The sequence below is a fragment of the Aedes albopictus genome, chromosome 1, assembly GCF_035046485.1.
Source record: "Aedes albopictus strain Foshan chromosome 1, AalbF5, whole genome shotgun sequence".
Lineage (NCBI taxonomy): Eukaryota > Metazoa > Arthropoda > Insecta > Diptera > Culicidae > Aedes > Aedes albopictus.
In genome coordinates, this window is record NC_085136.1 from 49,241,687 (window position 1) to 49,259,760 (window position 18,074).

General features: G+C 44.5%; 1 protein-coding gene and 1 long non-coding RNA gene across 4 annotated transcripts in view; one reads left to right on the top strand and one right to left on the bottom strand.

Annotated features, from left to right (window-relative positions):
* The window catches only part of LOC109416129 (PDZ domain-containing protein 7), a 589,320-nt gene that overhangs the window by 152,516 nt on the left and 418,730 nt on the right, over nucleotides 1-18,074 (top strand). The gene's annotated exons all lie outside the window — the stretch shown is intronic.
* LOC134284912 (uncharacterized) lies at nucleotides 5,339-5,577 on the bottom strand. The gene is made up of 2 exons (XR_009996008.1): nucleotides 5,509-5,577; nucleotides 5,339-5,448 (listed from the first exon to the last, which is right to left on the bottom strand). It is a non-coding gene; the product is annotated as an uncharacterized LOC134284912 (long non-coding RNA).

An 18,074-nucleotide genomic window follows, 5' to 3' on the forward strand; every position in this document is an offset into this window, starting at 1 on the left:
GAGCTCTGCATTATTTCGCTCGGTATGAGTAAATTAAATTTAAGTGGGGATTACTTTGGCACGTTTGGTATTTCCAATTTAGGTGATTATTTAATGTGGATACACTTATGAATGTAATTTTAAGCTACATGGAGTTCATTTGTAACAGCAGAAGGGGGAGCCAACAGCTGCTGATTAATCTCTCGTAGCCATACGGGGACAAGGTAACTCAAAATCAATGAAATTCGGAAAATAATGACGCTGTAGCATATTACCTTTCTTCAATAAACATTGTTCCTAATAGTGTTTACCTTTATAATTACAAAGCCTTGGAATCAAGAAAACAGCACACCTTTAGTAGTTGATGGGCTCTTTTACGTGGCAATCGAGACGATATGACGTAGATATGATAACTGGCGACGAGGATACCGGACAACTAAGGCCTGAAGTTCACAGGGTCAATTATTTACCCCTAGTACATAATTCGTTTGAGTAATATTTGCATATGAAATCTTAATAACCTTTGAATATGTCACTTATCTCTGAAGGCTGGGATAAATGCGAAAAGTAATCATTCTATATGCCGTGGTAGCTATTTATGTGATTAAAATTATACTTATTAAATTAGATATGTTCTGAATTTTCAAAAAGAAGAATCTCGAGCTGTTCGCCCTTTAGATGTTACCGAATCGAAACGGGTAAGCTGGCCAAAGAACGGCGGAGATGGAAAGATGCCCTTGACTGTTATTTCGAAGCCTACGACATTACCGACCAGAGAGTGAAACGCGCAAAGCTGCTGCACCTGGGTGGATCCGCACTTGAAACGATATTCAGAAACCGGAGATACCGAACACGTACCTTTGGTTGCATTGGATTATTGGACCCAAGGTGTTAAGACATGACCATCGATCAGCTGGATGAATTCTTCGAATCGCGTAACCAGAACACCTCTGAGCTTCGAAAGCTTCGTCAAATGAAACAGCAAGCAAACGAAAGGTTTGCTGATTAGGGCCTGTCCATGAACTACGTTGACTTGGAAGGGGGAAGGGGGATCTGGCCAAAGTCTACGGTCCATACAATTTTTTTTTGTTTGGATGAAAGTCTACGGTGGGCAGAAATTGAATCCACGTAATTTATGGTCAGCGCCTTATGTGATTCGCTTGAAGCAGTACCCAAGTAACCACGCTGTTGAAGCTGTTTGTATTACATACATAACGCACATATATTGACATGCATTGCATTGAAAAATCTTATGCGCCATACAACAACATTTAGGTTTTCATACAAAAAATCTTACAAGGGGGCAGGGGGTGTCGAAAAATCGAATAAATTCCCTTACGTAATAAATGGACAGCCCCTGGTAAAATCGTAAGTTAACAATAATAAGGCTATCCATGGCAACTTACCTTGATGGGGGTGACAGCTAAAAGTGAAAGCAAGGTGTAAACACAACTTAACAAAGTATCGTCAAGTGTCGTCGGTGCTTAACAAATTCCTTTGTGTTCAACTGTCACCCCGATCATCGGATGTCAAAAGAACATGGTAAACAAAAGAAATCAGCTGATCGCATCTGTCTCATGGATAGCCTTATGGCGCCATTATACAGGGTGGTAGGATCGTGAGTGCAAACTTTTTAAAGGGTGATAGAGGACCATAAATGGTGAAAAAAATTGTCCTACGCATTTGGTCAAATCTCAACCGTTACGTAGTGATTGAACTTTCCATGTTTTTGATTATTATTGCCTTTACTGGCTATAACTTTAAAATGATCAAACTTATCGCAGTTTTTACACCCTTTTTCGAAAGATTATTGAATTTTCTATCAAATGGCATCTTTGAATCGATTGGTTCAGTTAAATAACTAAGTTTTCTAGAGCAAATATTCCAAAAGTAGTGTGTTTTAATTTGTTTTTGTCAATTATCTTAGAAAAATGCGTAATAAACTAAAATTCTCTCTTAGGCAAAGTTATGGCCCCTGTTTTACTCTACAATTCGTTCTTTGACATCAAATGTCTAGCTCTTATCGTTTTATTGCAATTTTGATTTAAATGTGCGGCACAGTTCGCAAGAGTGTTTACCTTGACAGTTGTAATTTTATTATCTGAAATGCGATGTTTAAATCAAAATTGCAAGAAAACGATAAGAGATAGAAGTTTGATGTCAAAGAAAAAATTGTAGAGTGATACAGGGGCCACAACTTTGCCTAAGAAAGAATTTTGATTTATTACGCATTTTTCAAAGATAATTGACAAAAACAAATTAAAACACACTACTTCTGTGCTATTTGCTCTAAAAAACTTGTTATTTAACTTAACCAATCGATTCAAAGATGTCGTTCGATAGAAAATGCAATGATCTTTGGAAAAAGGGTAAACAAAATACAATAAATTTGATCATTTTAAATTTATAGCCTCTTAAGGCAATAATAGTCAAAAACATGGAAAGTTCAATAACTATGTAACGATTTGATAATAAGCGTAGAATAATTTTTTTCACTATTTATGGTCCTCTATCACCCTTTGAAAAGTTTGCACTCATGAACCTAACACCCTGTATATGCTATACGTACAGCTTCAACAGCGTGGTTACTTGGGTAACCATTGGAATGTATTTCGAAAGATACGGCACGGAATTGGCTCAAATTTTGACCAACATTTATCTTACGGACGCCGTTGTCGAGGGATGCAAATCGAATGAAGTGCAGAAATCGATTTTGCTGAAGGATCTGCCCTTTCCGGAGATAGAAATACTCGGTGTATCGCAGGAGAGCGTCGAAATGCAGGTGGAAGAAATAGTGGAAGGCCAACGACCGGGAAAATGTACAGAGTGACAGAACAGAGAGCTGATCGTCGTAAAAACCAGAGAAAATAGGTAGAGAAGCGAAGAGTGAGCAGCCGTCTGAACGGCAACGGAAGGGACCAGCAGGAGCACAGGTAGTTATGGTTCAGCTACCTGTTGTGGACGTAAACGAAGTCCGCGAAAGTATGGAGAATCAAGGTAGGTTGTGTAATAAACGAGTATTTGATCACACAAAGTGAACGACGGGAAAGTCGGATTGACCGAATAGAAACAATAGCAGCAGGCAGCGGGTAGAGGAAGAGACGGCTATGCCAAGGCCAAACCTTCGAAGGTGGAAGACATCATCATACTTCGACGAAGGAGTATTTAAGGAGGCGCTCCGCCGGGAACGAAGCCTACTTGGTTTCGACGGCGACGAGCTAGCGATGCTCTTACGTGCGTGCGATGCGACCATGCTTTAGGAAGTCCATCCCAGAAATGGGAGACCACCGGCTTACTGGTGGACTCAAGCAATTGCGGACCTGCGCCGCGCCTGCCTTCGGGCTACGAGGCAGATGCAGCAAGCATGGACTGAGCAAGAGGGACGTGGAGATCAAGATAAGGGCAAGTAAAAAGGGCCTGCTATGAGAGTTTGAGTTCCAATGCATGTCCGTACCCTTGTATGTTCGCTTATCCTATACATTCATGCCTTTTTGTGGAGAGTCGTCTTCCTAAATTCTCCTCCTGCTTGGATGAATCATCCTCTGCCTGAGTATTGGGTGAATGCAATACCATAAACGACCCTAAAGATCTCTATCCCGCTGAGTCAGCAATTTTCGTCATTCTTGGCGTCATTGATGAGGTGCGGAGATGGCAAAATCTTTCAGCGTAAGAACGACCCAGATCCGGACGGAGTTCCCTGAAAAGTAGCTATTTCAGAGGCTTCCGGTATATTCTGGTCTGCCATGTAGTAGTCTTTGGAGGTCTACGGTCAATCGATCGAAGAAGTGGAATTGACTGCTGCCCACTCGATCGCAGTTGTGGAGGAGTTGATGCGCTTCAGGAAACTGAAATTGGCTCTCCAAAAGGTGGTGGTTGGAGCAGCAAGCTTTAATCAGTGTAGGCGGTTGCACTATCACTTCGAAGCGCTCCGTTAAAGTTTTGGGGGTGGTGATGATCGACGATAAAGCTTTCTTTCGGTAGCCACGTAGATTATGCCTAGAAGAAAGCCTCCACAGCTATAGTGGCACTGTCCCGGATGATATCCAATAGCTCTGTGGTGTATGTCAGCAAGCACAAGCTTCTGGCTATCGCCTATTCAATACATAAATGGGGATGGTGTCTTGGGCGCACACTTCCTGGACCTCCCCGTCTGATGAGTAGATTTCCCAGACAACCAGTCATCGTATAAGATGTTGTATAAGATGTCAAAGTGGAGGCGATATGCGTACATTTTACATGCACTTAAATGGAGGCATGCACGCATATGCGCTCCACTTTATCATCTATGCAACATCTTATACGATGACTGGTTGCCTGGGTTGCTTAGAGAAGAAAAAAAGAGCAATGTTGAAGAGTAGGCATAGGCACCTTAACGCAGTCCCCGGCGAAAACAGGTAATCAGATTTTCTGGGTCCGTCCTGATCGGCTCATCTCTTTAACTTCCTTTAGCGTAGGAGCTGGATCATTTTCGATCTCTACTGCTTTGGCGAAGTCGTTTTCTCCGTGACCTTGATCACTCCTTCCTACGTGCACCACGCCTTTCAGTTGCTTACACAGCGCAACATTGTTTTGTCTCAAGAGCAAACTTATGTGTCTCCGAAGGATTTTGGGCCGCTGAATCCGAATCCGGGCTCAAATTTGCTCCAACACGTCACAATTTTGAGCTATACCTCAATTTATAGGGCAAAATATGCGATTTTGGGCTTTTTTGACTGCAAGCCATCAAGCATGGAATTATTTTTTTTTAAACAATCAAAAGGTTAATTGGTCAATTAACATCTTAACTAGCGACTCATGCAAAATATTTCGTTTTACCTAATCAAATTTGATAGATTTAAGCATTTTATGTTAGTATGAAAACTTGCATGCAACTTTCGGAGGGTGACTTGTATGGGAAATATCTTACCTAACATAAATCGCTTAAAACTATCAAATTCGATTTGGTAGAACGAAATATTTTGCATGAGTCGTTAATTTAGATGTTAATTGACCAAAAAACCTTTTGATTGCTTAAAAAAAAATGTTTCCATGCTTAATGGCTTGCAGTCAAAAAAGCCCAAAATCGCATATTTTGCCCTATAAATCGAGGTATAGCTCAAAATTGTGACGTTTTGGAGCAAATCTGAGCCCGGATTCGGATTCAGCGGCCCAAAATCTGTCAGAGACACATAAGTTTGCTCTTGAGACAGACCAAAAGCTAATTTTTGTTACGCTGTGTTATTGAAGTGCTGCTTCTACCTTTCGATAACTTCACGTCCGTTCGTTAAAAGACTCCCATCCTACTCTCCGCATATTTTGACTGTCGAGCTTGTGGTAGAATTTCCATATTTCTTAAGAACTTTCAAGAGGGTTTCGACTGGATGTTTGATCGATCTTTTGGGTGGCTTTCTCAGTCTTTAAGTCGAGAACGAAATGTTTCCTACTCTCCCGACGTTTCGGCCGAAGGGTTTTGGCCTTTCTCAAGGGTCGCTAAAACATGTATTTAACACTTTACATATAACATTTAACATAAAACATATAACTACTCACTAGTGTCTATCGTCTCCCGTGTATATAGTTGCCTAACCATTTGTGTTTGGCCTGCCTTTTCATTACCTGTCTGTTATAATATGGTTTTTTTTTTTTTTTTTTTTATCTGTATTAACGAGATTTTTAGCCCTTGGCTAGTTCATCTCGGGACCCACGCTTTACTTCCCTTCCGAAGGAAGAACTCACATTTTGTGAGTTTGTCGGGAGTGGGATTCGATCCCAGGTCCTCAGCGTGATAGTCAAGTGTTCTAACCATCACACCAGGTCCGCTCCACTGTTATAATATGGTTATTATTTTCGATTTGATGCACAATTTTACCTAACTTACTGTTTATTGAAGGTTTTTTAACAACCAAAACTTGTACTGCCGTAACGCTTATACGGCATGTGTGGAGCTTTAATGTCTTCGTCATGAGCTATATGAATGGTCAAGGGAACGATACGAAAGGTCAAGGGTTGAGGGTCAAGGGTCGATGCTTCAAATTCAGCACTATCAACGTGCACAGCCCACACTCTAGAAACACTTATGATACGCGCAGCTCAAACGCGAGTAAAACTGCAGTTCAAGAATAGAAATACACTAGAACGTCAATGGCGCTGTACTCAGTTTTCCTATTTAATTATTTTAATAATTTTAGTTGTAATAATTGATTATGTTTAAGTGCCCATCTTGTAGAGGACTTTTTGTTTTGGTAAACAAAGTTTATTTGACACTTATAGTACCGCTACTGACGCTGTAAGGGCGAGGCAAACTAGATGTTAGTCATACGAACAGTCGCGACATTGGATTTCTGTGGCTGGTTATCACAGAACAGATGTGTATCTTCGAACAAATTTGAAGTTTCGAGGTGGAAGTCGTAAAATTTTCACTTGGAGAACTAGATTGGAATGAATTTCCTTGGAGAAAATAAAAAATCATCAAAGCATGCCTCGCTCACGCCCTATGCTCGCTGTACAAAAAAGCTTGCTTTCCACCACCAGGTTCGCTAGTGTCCAGCAATCAAACGAGCGGCTGTTTTCGTGATGAAGATTCACCCCCGTGCTGGTTATTCTAATAGTTCAAGTCACGACGTCAAGATTTCGGTCATAGGATACCGAAAATGCTCAGATTGGTCAGGAGGAGGAATTTAGACCGACGATTGGAATGTCCTGCACCCACAAGTAGACGAACGAAAACAACCATGCGTAGCACCTTCTTCCATCACAGCCTTCCTTATCGTTACACCTGAAGAGCGCCGCAGCAGGCTGAATTGCAAATCGACCACGTTCTGATTGAAGGACGGCACTCCTCCAATATTATCGGCGCTGATAGAATCTCGATTATAGGAAGAATGATCTCTATGTAACCCATCTCGGCTACTGCTGAAGTACAGTAAAAGCAGCCTCGAGCACCATTGGGTACGTGGTACTGATTGAATGGAACGAATGGTTTGACGAGGAGTGCAGAGCGATCATGGAGAACAATTCAGTGTTCAGGGACCATACAAACAGAAACGGAAACAGCCTACCTGTCTCTTTTGAGAGAAAAATCGTCGCCTGGAAGAAACTAAGTACGAGTAAATGCTGTGCCGTTCTTAAGAAATATGGAAGTTCTACCACAAGCTCGACAGTCAAAATATGCGGAGAGTAGGATGGGAGTCTTTTAACGAACGGACGTGAGGTTATCGAAAGGTAGAAGCAGCACTTCAATAAGCAACTGAAAGGCGTGGTGCACGTAGGAAGGAGTGATCAAGGTCACGGAGAAAACGACTTCGCCAAAGCAGTAGAGATCGAAAATGATCCAGCTCCTACGCTAAAGGAAGTTAAAGAGATGAGCCGATCAGGACGGACCCAGAAAATCTGATTACCTGTTTTCGCCGGGGACTGCGTTAAGGTGCCTATGCCTACTCTTCAACATTGCTCTTTTTTTCTTCTCTAAGCAACCCAGGCAACCAGTCATCGTATAAGATGATACATAGATGATAAAGTGGAGCGCATATGCGTGCATGCCTCCATTTAAGTGCATGTAAAATGTACGCATATCGCCTCCACTTTGACATCTTATACAACATCTTATACGATGACTGGTTGTCTGGGAAATCTACTCATCAGACGGGGAGGTCCAGGAAGTGTGCGCCCAAGCCACCATCCCCATTTATTTATTGAATAGGCGATAGCCAGAAGCTTGTGCTTGCTGACATACACCACAGAGCTATTGGATATCATCCGGGACAGTGCCACTATAGCTGTGGAGGCTTTCTTCTATAGGCATAATCTACGTGGCTACCGAAAGAAAGCTTTATCGTCGATCATCACCACCCCCAAAACTTTAACGGAGCGCTTCGAAGTGATAGTGCAACCGCCTACACTGATTAAAGCTTGCTGCTCCAACCACCACCTTTTGGAGAGCCAATTTCAGTTTCCTGAAGCGCATCAACTCCTCTAAAACTGCGATCGAGTGGGCAGCAGTCAATTTCACTTCTTCGATCGGTTGACCGTAGACCTCCAGAGACCACTATTTCTACATAGCAGACCAGAACATACCGGAAGCCTCTGAAATAGCTACTTTTCAGGGAACTCCGTCCGGACCTGAGTCGTTGAAACATGCCCTGCCACAGCTCTTTTTTGACATGCGTGTTGCTTGGGAAGCTGTTCATAGGTCGTGTTTTTCGAGTTCAATGTTGCCGCAGCTCTGGTAGATGGTATGATTAGTTCTAAACATTCGCACTATTGATCTTGTCTAACACGCCTCTTACAGTGCTTCGATTCAGAATCCGCGGTCAAATCCTTTTCACGGATAGCTCGCAGGGTCGGTCACCAACCCAAGCAACACACATGGTTATAAAACAGTGACGGCAGCGCATGTAAGAGTTGCACAGAAGTCATTGTGACGTACTGCGCAATCCTTACATACGCTGCCGTCACTGTTTTGTAACCATGTGTGTTGCTTAGGAACCCTATACTTTCCGGAGATCCATAGTGCACAATTAACCCTTCAGAACGCGCGCTGTAGTAAAAAGTACAACACTGCCAAAAAACCTCGCTCATCGTATACAGCGCAAACGCGGTGCAGTTGCGGTTGTTTGATGGCGTGCGTCCTGAAAGGTTAAGCTTAAAATACTTTCCTGGCTCTCGGAAGTTGAAGATATAGGAGGCCTTGGACCGATCCAGTTTTTAGTAGTAGGCTATGAAACACCTAGCTACTCCGCCTTGACAATGGTTAAGGTCATTTCACTACAAGCCTCCAAACAGTTAACACATACTTACAATAAAGCTAATTTAAATTGTTCAAGCTCCGTTTCATTCTTCAGCGCTGTTTGCAGTTCAGGAGGAATTTTTCGGCCTATCTTGATGCATGGGAAATTCCTTGCCTGAATCGCCCAAGAAACCGCTTTTCTTCGATCACAGTACGCAGTTGGGAAGAAATGACAGTTCAAATGGCAGTCACCGTGGAAAGTTTCTTCCAGGAATCGGTCAAGAAGATTCTTGAGCGATTCCTTTCAAACACCAAACTAGGCTTTTCACCCATCTGAAGAGAACCTCCCTTAGATAATGGGCTCGTCTTTGAAAGAAGGTTCCGGCATCTCGCAGCTGACTGGATCAAACTATGAAAATTTGAAGATCCGAGTCAAGCTTTACCTGGATGCGGCGGAAGTATCGACGGTGTGCTGAAGACGAAAGCTTTGGCTGAACATGATGCGTCAAGTGCGAAGTGGGACCAGCTGGACAGGAAGGCGAAGTCGTTGCTGGTCGGATCCTTATCGGATGAATGCCTGGAAGTAGCCCGAGAGAAGGAGATCGCTTGGTTGATGTGGAAGGTCCTCGAAGAAACGTTTACGCAGCGCTCCATGACCAGTCAAACCCTTTTGAGGAAGCAGCTCGCAAGATTACGCATGAAGGAGCGATCATCCGTGCGAAATCATTTCGTGGCGTTTGATGACCTTATCTGGTAATTGAAGTCTGCTGGTGCCAAGCTGGAGGAAAGTGACTTGGTGTCACAGCTGTTTCTGACCCTTCCGGATAGCTACGACCCCCTGATGACAGCGCTCTAGAGTCCAGACGAGAAGAACCTGACTCTGTAAGCAGTGAAGCAGCGGCTGCTAACTGAAGAGTCGAAGCGGGTCGATCGTCAGAATTGCGTTGACAAAGGTGCGGCGTTCGTTGGAGGGAAGAAGCATGACAAGAAGAAGTTCACGCGGAAATTCCATGGTAAGTGTCACCGGTGCAAGTAATCGGGGTATATGAAGAAGCACTGTCCCTTGAAGAAATCCGATGGAAACGCTCATTCTGCGGCCGGGAATAGGAAGGCAGTTGCTTATATGGGAAGAACCAAACATCCGAAGGCATCAAATGGAGGACGGATCTCGTTCTGCGTAGACTCGGGCTGCAGTGACCACATGGTTAACGAGTCAAGCCATCTGACGTGTTTGCGAACCTTGAAGGCACCTTTCGTCGTTGAAGTCGCGAAAGAAGGAGTGTTCCTGATTGGCAAGTCGGTTGTAGAATTGATCGGGCTGTCCAACAAGAGTGTGGAGTTCCTCATGAGGAACGTTATTTTCATTCGGGAACTGCGAGAAAATTTACTTTTGGTGAAGAAGCTTTCTCAAGCCGAAATTGATGTCCTGTTCACCGGCCAATGTGATGTTGAGCGTGCGGAATTCAAGTTCAATTTGGCGATGGTTTACCTTATCAAGCGGAAGAGTGAAGTCTTCGGCTGTTTCAAGGAGTATGAAGCAATGGTCACCACCCACTGGCAATACAGGATCTGCAAGTTAACTGTCGACCAAGGCCGTGAGTATTTCTCCAATGAGCAGAAGCAGTACTACCGAAGGAGGGGAATCCACGTTCAACCAACGGTGGCGTACTCCCCGCAACAGAACGGTGTCGCCCACGGTGTCGCCGAACGTTTCAATCAAACCCTGGTGGAAAAGGTAAGGTCGATGTTAATTGATTCCAAGATACCCAAGCGAATGTGGTCGGAGGCAGCTCTAACGGCTGAATCGGATTCCTACGACGGCAATCGATGGTAACGTAACTCCAGTGGATCTATGGACGAAATCCAAACCGGACCTGAGCAAGCATCGAATATTCGAGTGCTAGGCCATAATGTGGATTCCAAACCAGCTGAGGAAGAAGTTAGATCCGAAAAGCCGTGAGACAGTCATGATTGGGTATGCGCTCAATGGATATCGCTTGTGGGACAACTCATCGAGGAAGGTGATAAGGGGCTGTTCATAAACCACGTATACCAAATTTAGCAATCTCAGACCCCCCCTCCCCCCTCGTTGACTTTTGTCCATACAAAAAATTTGAAATTTGTATGGAGCGTAGACTTTGGCCAGACCCCCCTCCCCCCAAAAAGTCTACGTGGTTTATGAATGGCCCCTAATTGCAAGAGACGTGAAGTTCGATGAGGAAAGTTTCCGTTCGCCGATGATGATGATGCAATCACAGTGCCTATAGTGATTCCCACGTTCTACGAGCCAGAGGGGGAGCTACTGGATTCTCCTAGACCGGTTGCAGCTGAGGTTGAAGATCTGAACGTTGATGGTCAAAACTCAGAATCCGAAGATGAATTCGAAGAATCAACATCAGAATTTCGAAACCCTGGGGCGCTCCCTTCGCAAGTAAGACGTAAAGACTGTACAGAGTCAACCACGAGGCGCAGCGAAAGGGAGCGCAGGCTCCCAGGTGAGCTATACGATTTTTTCACGGGATTCAGGGCATCCGCTGCTGTTGATAATTTTGCATCTTCAGATCTACCGATCAACTACAATGAGATCGAGCATTGTGACGACAAGGACGCCTGGCTGGAAGCGATCAACGACGAGTTGCAATCCATGGCGGACAATAAGGTGTGGAATTTCGTTCCGTGCCCAGCCGGAGTGAAGCTACTGAGATCGAAATGGGTGTTCTGCGTGAAGGAGGACGCGGATGGGAATGTCGTCCGACATAAAGCGAGGTTGGTCGTCAAGGAGTTCCTACAAAAGCCAGGAGTCGATTACCGCGAAACGTACGCAGTGGTCAAACTGACGACAATCCGGATTGTACTGGCGGTGGCTTTGTAGAAAGGATACCTGGTTCCTCAAATGGACGTCAAAACTGCTTTATTGCACGGGGAACTGAAGGAGGACATTTTCATGGCGGTTCCAGATGGCGTTAGAGCAGCTCCAGAGTTGGTGTGCCACCTTCGTCCTTGTACGGATTGAAACAGAGCCCGCGATGTTGGAACGAGAAGCCGCATGACGTTTTGTTGAAGCTTGGATCGCAACACGATTACTGCGTTTACACACGGATAAACGAGAGGGAGAGCGACGTGGTCTACGTGATCCTGTATGTCGACGACCTGTTGATAATCGGAGAACGTTTGAAGACAATCGAAGAATTGAAGAAGAAGCTATTCCATTACTTCCGGATGACCGATTGTGGAAAAGCGAAGCACTTCCTCGGAATGAAGATTACGTACGACAGCAAACACGGACGAATGGAACTTTCTCAAGAGGCCAATATTAGATAGATATTGAAGAAACTTTCGATGGATGATTGCAACCCTACCAGAACTCCAATGGAAAAGGGACTTCAATTAACTCTAGGTGCGTCGGAATCAACTGAAGCACCGTATCGCGAATTACTGGGCAGTTTGATGTACGTCGTCCGGAACTTTTCGGTGGGATATCTTGGACGTTACCAGCAGCACCCGGATTCTTCGCACTGGACAGCATTGAAACGGGTGGTACCAAGGTGGTACGATACCTAAAGGGTTTCATGCAGACATCCTTGAAGTTCATTCGTGACGAGAAAACGGATCCATTAGTTGGCTTCCCTGATGCCGACTGGGCGACGAACCAGTAGGACAGAAAATCGGTGAGTGGTTATGTATTTCAGGTTTGTGGGAACGGTCATACGTGACGGAGTAACGGAGTACGTGACGCTAGGTGCTGGTGTTACAGAGGCGGTGTGGTTGGCTGGACTGCTGGACGATCTTGGAATTCCAAACGCATTACAGGTGACCATCTACGAGGAGAATCGTGGATGCATAGGATTGGCTAGGAACTTGGAGAGCAAGCGTGCAAAACATATAGATATAAAGCACCATTTCATCCGGGACCACGTAGCTACTGGAAACATCAAGCTGGAACCAATCGGGAGCGAGAATTAACTCGCAGACACTGTCACGAAGTCGCTGGATGTCGGGCGTTTTCAAAGACTGCGTCAAATCATAGGACTCCAGGATCGAGAGAGGGTGAAGAAATGGGAGGTCTTGGACCGATCCAGTTTTTAATAGTAGGCTATGAAACACCTAGTTACTCCGCCATGGCAGTTGTTAAGGTCATTCCGTCATTCCACTACAAGCCTTCAAACAAATAACACATACTTACAATAAAGCTAGTTTAAATTGTTCAAGCTCCGTTTCATTCTTTCGCCCATCTGAAGAGCATCAGCCGCACATAACATGGGGATCAGACGCTGGTGTGAACCGCTCCTCCTGGAGAATAGACGTTCAAGTTTGCAGAAGCAAACTCCCTTTCCCTGTCAGTTAACGAGCAAAGTTCCGACCGGAGCTGGTTACGCGATCTTCTCTCTGGCTGGCAGCCCGTCCGGTGCCACGGTTACGTATGGATCGGAGTTCCTGGGCATGGACCTCGATGGGTTCGCTTACCTAGTTTATATTGAATACCGTGATTTGTCTTGCGAACTGACTTACAACGAACTCCAGAACAACGCTTCGTATCCATTAATTTAGAAATGATGAACTCTATCGCGAGCTCCTCATCTGCTCTGGTCTCCATAGTGCCATCATCCATGTGTTGGACGATTCCGATGAGCTCCGGGAGTACCATAGCCACTTGTAGATTTTGATCCAATTCCTAGCCTGCCAACAATAGTCGTGTTATTTTAACAGATTTGTCAAAATCCGCTAAATTTCTTTCTACAGTTTACAACACTCCATCGCACCAGTGTCCATCGCTCTTCGTAACAATAATAAATTACCATGCGCCTCCATCAGTAAATCATTCACGTCTACAGTAAAAGCTCGCCAAAATCAACAAAGCTGTTGCGCTAATTATGCTTGAGAAATTGGCGCACGTCAGAATACGTTATGTAGAAACTAGACTTGATCGTTTAGTGGTTTGAATCTCAAAGGCACTCTACTGTACGGTCGACATTCGGTTGCGTCTTACTTACAGTCACGCTGCGTTCGCACCGGAATTTGTTTTTCTTGACAACGACAGCTAGCCAGCAGAACCAGCACAAACAGGAGCAGTGACAACTAGGGCGCTTAACTTTTCTCCTCCTCACTCACCAACAATCATCTCCAGTCCAGACCTACCAGAAGGAATGTTATTGGGTCCTAGTAGACTGCCGCGTTTTTTTGCCAGTAGCATCCACCGAACGCAGAAGCATTTTCTTCTTTAGCCTACTACGTTGCTGCCCCACTCTCTGATGATGGGTTTTTCTTCCCACCAGCCACCAGCCAGCAGCGGTCCTCACTGCAAGAAACTGCTGGGAAACATGCAAGTGGGTGATCAGCCGGGAGGTCGGAAATCTAATAATTTTCCGTCAATTCTCTCACTCTCGTTCGGTTCTCTCAGCATCACATCAGAGGTGGCTCGGTGACAGAGGCGGCGGTGGCGGAGGGGATGCCCCCCGCACCGCACTAACAACACAGTAAGCCGTGAAATTTGTCACATTGCATTCCGTCGTTCTCGTCCGTCAACTCGTGAGCTACTTGGATGTCCCACGCTCTCTTGCCATCTCACTGCTCTCACCGTTGCTCACGGACGGAAATCGGTGCGATGATGGGATTGTGGAAAATTTTCGTGAATTTCCCGCTGCCGGATGCTGCGTGAGCAGAGCGAGAGCTCGTGACAGAAGTGTCCGAGCGCTGACGGTGAGCAGTCGTCGTCGTGTGGTGTTCTGCGGCCAAAGCCAAGTAGTAGAAGAAGTTCGTCGGGGTCGTCCTCGTCGTCGTCGTCGTCGTCCTCGTCGTCGTCCGTGACCGTTGTCCCCGTGTGTCGTCGAAGGAGGGAGGAAAATAGTTGATGGAGAAGAAAAAATAGCTTAATCGTCCTCGACTGGCAACAGAGCGAGCGGGGAGTAGTCTAGCGTGGTGGTCAGTGCCGTACAGATGCGCGTGTGAGTGACATTCTACGGCTTTTGAAGGGGGGTTCGCCGTAACGAGTGGAGTAGTGCGTTCAAAAAACTATCACTGTCCTTCGAAGGTTCTATGGGAGGGGGTGTAAAATCGACTCTGACTAGAGGAGCCAAGCGTTCGCCGCGCGTTCGACTGTTTGAGTGTGAGTGCAAGTGGAAGTGACCGTCGCGTCGTTGTCGTGCCGTCAGATGAAACGGCGACTACGGCACGGTGGTGGTGAATACGGGCCTTTTGGGTTGATGGCGTTCGCGCAACAAGGGATGCCCCGTGTCTGTGTCTAAGAAAAGAACACCACTTTTGTCAAGTGTGCGCTCTGGCTGGCTGGCTGAGGAGGATAAAGCACAGATGATGGCTGCGCTGATGGTGATGGGTTCTTTTTTGTGCGAGCTGGTCGCGAAATACCCCTGTTCAGAAGCTGGCTGTAGCGACCCGTAATCAACAGAGTGGTTGTGAGCGATTGAGCAGCAGTGGCAGCACCTACTAAGACGGAAAATTAGTAGAACGAGGGAAGGGAGGAGAAAAGGAAAATTACGAATCAATCCAAGTGTGCCGTGGTAAAGTGATCAGCTGCTGCTTGCTGATTGGAGGAATTTTCTTTGCAAGAAAATAGAGGAAATTTTCGTCCGTGAATGGGAGTGCGATAGAGTGCATCGAAAGTGAATGAATTTCGAGGAAGATAGAAGGGGAGTGAATCATCGGAGGTGGAGAATCAATTTGAAGGATTTACTCAGTGAAGTGCAAAGCGTGGGAACAAGCGATCATCGAGTTTGTGAAAAGTGTGCGTTTCTTCACCGCCTACATTGTTGTTGAAAATCACAAACCAAATCCAAAATAGTCACAAGCTTCCAGACCATGATTGGAGAAGAGCTTCAATTGCATACCATACATGCAATGCACTGCTAATGCTGCTGAGCGAGAGACTCAAAACTGCATCTGCGTCCTCCGATGGAGAGTGAGCAATTGCAGTGAGTACAACGGCTACTCGCTACGAGGCTTCTGGTGGAGAAACACAACGGGTAAGTGTGTGCGTTGTTGCGGAGCTGTGGGAGCGAGGGGAGGACCGAAAAATTTCTTATGCTATTTTGCCACTGGCAAAAACGGCAATCAATAATCTCCAACTGGTTGGAGTTGCACGTACGAGATTGTGGCAGCGGAGGATGCAGCAGGCAGCGGCAGCACTGGTGTTGGGGTCGTTGCCAGATTTACTTAATTGAAGTGTGCTAAATAAAATGAATACGGGATAAGCTGTGCGGTAAATAGGTTTAATTAGAAGTGATCCGGATTAGGATTAAACACTCGAATGCGGCGAAGTTGATTAGTGAGTTTTTGTAATACTTTTAACACTGATTTGTCTGACATTAAAGCAACGTATCGTAGAAGATTGTTTGTTCAATCCTGTTTCCAAGATAACCTAAAGGTCAAAATGTTTCGTCTCCAGTCGATAAAAGCATAGTAAATTACACGGAAATTTCCATCACGCCGCGACGACGATGGTGGGAACTTCATGAATTACGATTGACCGGTTTCTAACCTGCCAGTTTCCAGGCAATCTCTTTGGACTTCCTAGTAGGAAAGACGTTTGTATCATAAGTGGGTGGTCAATGGATACTGGTCATATGTTCGATTCTCACGCCTGTTTTCCGCTTTCCGTAGAAACGCTTGAGGATAAAGCATATCGAATCGTAGCTGCATCAGTATCGTAGTAGGCTTAACGTTGAAATTGCCACTGAATGGATCGGTACACGTGCAACTTCGACCACACAAACCGATCATTCTATCAATCTACATATATGTATTTGAAGACTCGAGAAAATTAAACCGCATTCTTAGGAATACGGTTAGATATTGTTTGGTTCATTCATTGAAGTACATCAGCAGGAGCAATTTTACGATGGCATATCGAACAGATGCTGACCGCAATATGATTTGCGGAAAGAAACTTGGATTTGTTTCTTTCAAGGAATGCCCTTCCTCTGGTCTGTTTCTTGTTTGGATAGAAATAAAAGTTGTACTTCATAGAAGCTACGTCCACATTGGAATTAGTCTAGTTTATGGGCTTGAAGGTTTTTATTGTTAGCATGCATTTGTAGCAATAATAAATGCTTACTGTCTGGTCAATCCTATAAATCTTGAAGACTTTTCAAATTGTTAACTAACGTAAATCGTTTCAAATTTCATCTGTGAGTCTGCGTTGGCGATATGATATTTTGGATTTCGACAACTGAAATACTTAGAAAACTGGCAATGATATTACATTTAGGTAAAAAGAGAAATCCTAGGAAGATTTTCTTGTGAAACTCTCGGAGAAAGCTCTGGAGGAATCACGGGAAGTATCGCAGCAAGCTGTGCACGCGGACAATTGATTTTATCTTTTCTGTCACGATTTTGATAGCTTCCTCAAACGTTTTCAGTTTGGCTGGTTCCGCTGTTAGATAAAGTTGCAGTGAATGTTTTCAAGTAAAACGCGTCAACGGAAAACCTGGGATAGTGTGTTGGACATTTCAATTCTAAGCGGAAAAATATAACATATATTGCGGATTTTTAGATAAAAATTCATAGCCACTGAGTTCTACCGCAGCTGTCAAAGTCCTACCGCAGCGAAAAAATCATCCTATCATAATAATGATAATAATCTAGCTGAATTATTTTCATAATACAGAAATCCAGACAATTCTCTTAACTAAATCCTCACTCCTCCTAAATCCTCATCTACGAGGGCGTTGGTGAGTCGCTGGCCTCTCGATAAATAGATATCAATCTTTCCCTACTATTCCTGCCCATCCACGTAACGTGTTTCTTATCGTTTCAGAGAGCGATCAATGGCGCATAAACATGGGCTTGTTAGCCAGGACACATGGTGTAAATATCTGTGCCCAATCCCTGAAGCAAAAAGGCCCATGGAGTGACATAAACTCTCTTAGCTATGTCACTCCCAACGTTCGCCGATTGAAAAGTAGGTGTCATATCATCACCTCTTTTCCTATCATCGTAACGGAGAATGTGAGCATGGGCATATCTTTTCTTCTCTAAGCTTCAATTGGGTAGCTGTTCATTTTCAAACAGCCTTCCATAAGTAATTGGAATAAAAGTATTAAAGTTTCATCATGACAACTTTCAGTATGCAACTACCAATTACTCCATTACCACGCAACGCAACGCCAATCCCGGGAGATAAATTTCTTAACGGAATCTCTCATTTTCATTCTCCTTGAGAAGATACACATGAAATAGAAGGCATGTGCCTTGGAAGCTTTGGTGGAATGACAGGAAACATATATGTAGGTATGCTTGGAGGAACTTCTGAAACAATCCTAACAAGATTGTTAGAGGAATCTTATCAGGCATTTGTGGAATATTTCTAAGAGAAACTCTTTAAGTATTTTTCTAGGAATGCTTTCAGAAATGCCTGATGGGATTTTTTTCACTAGTT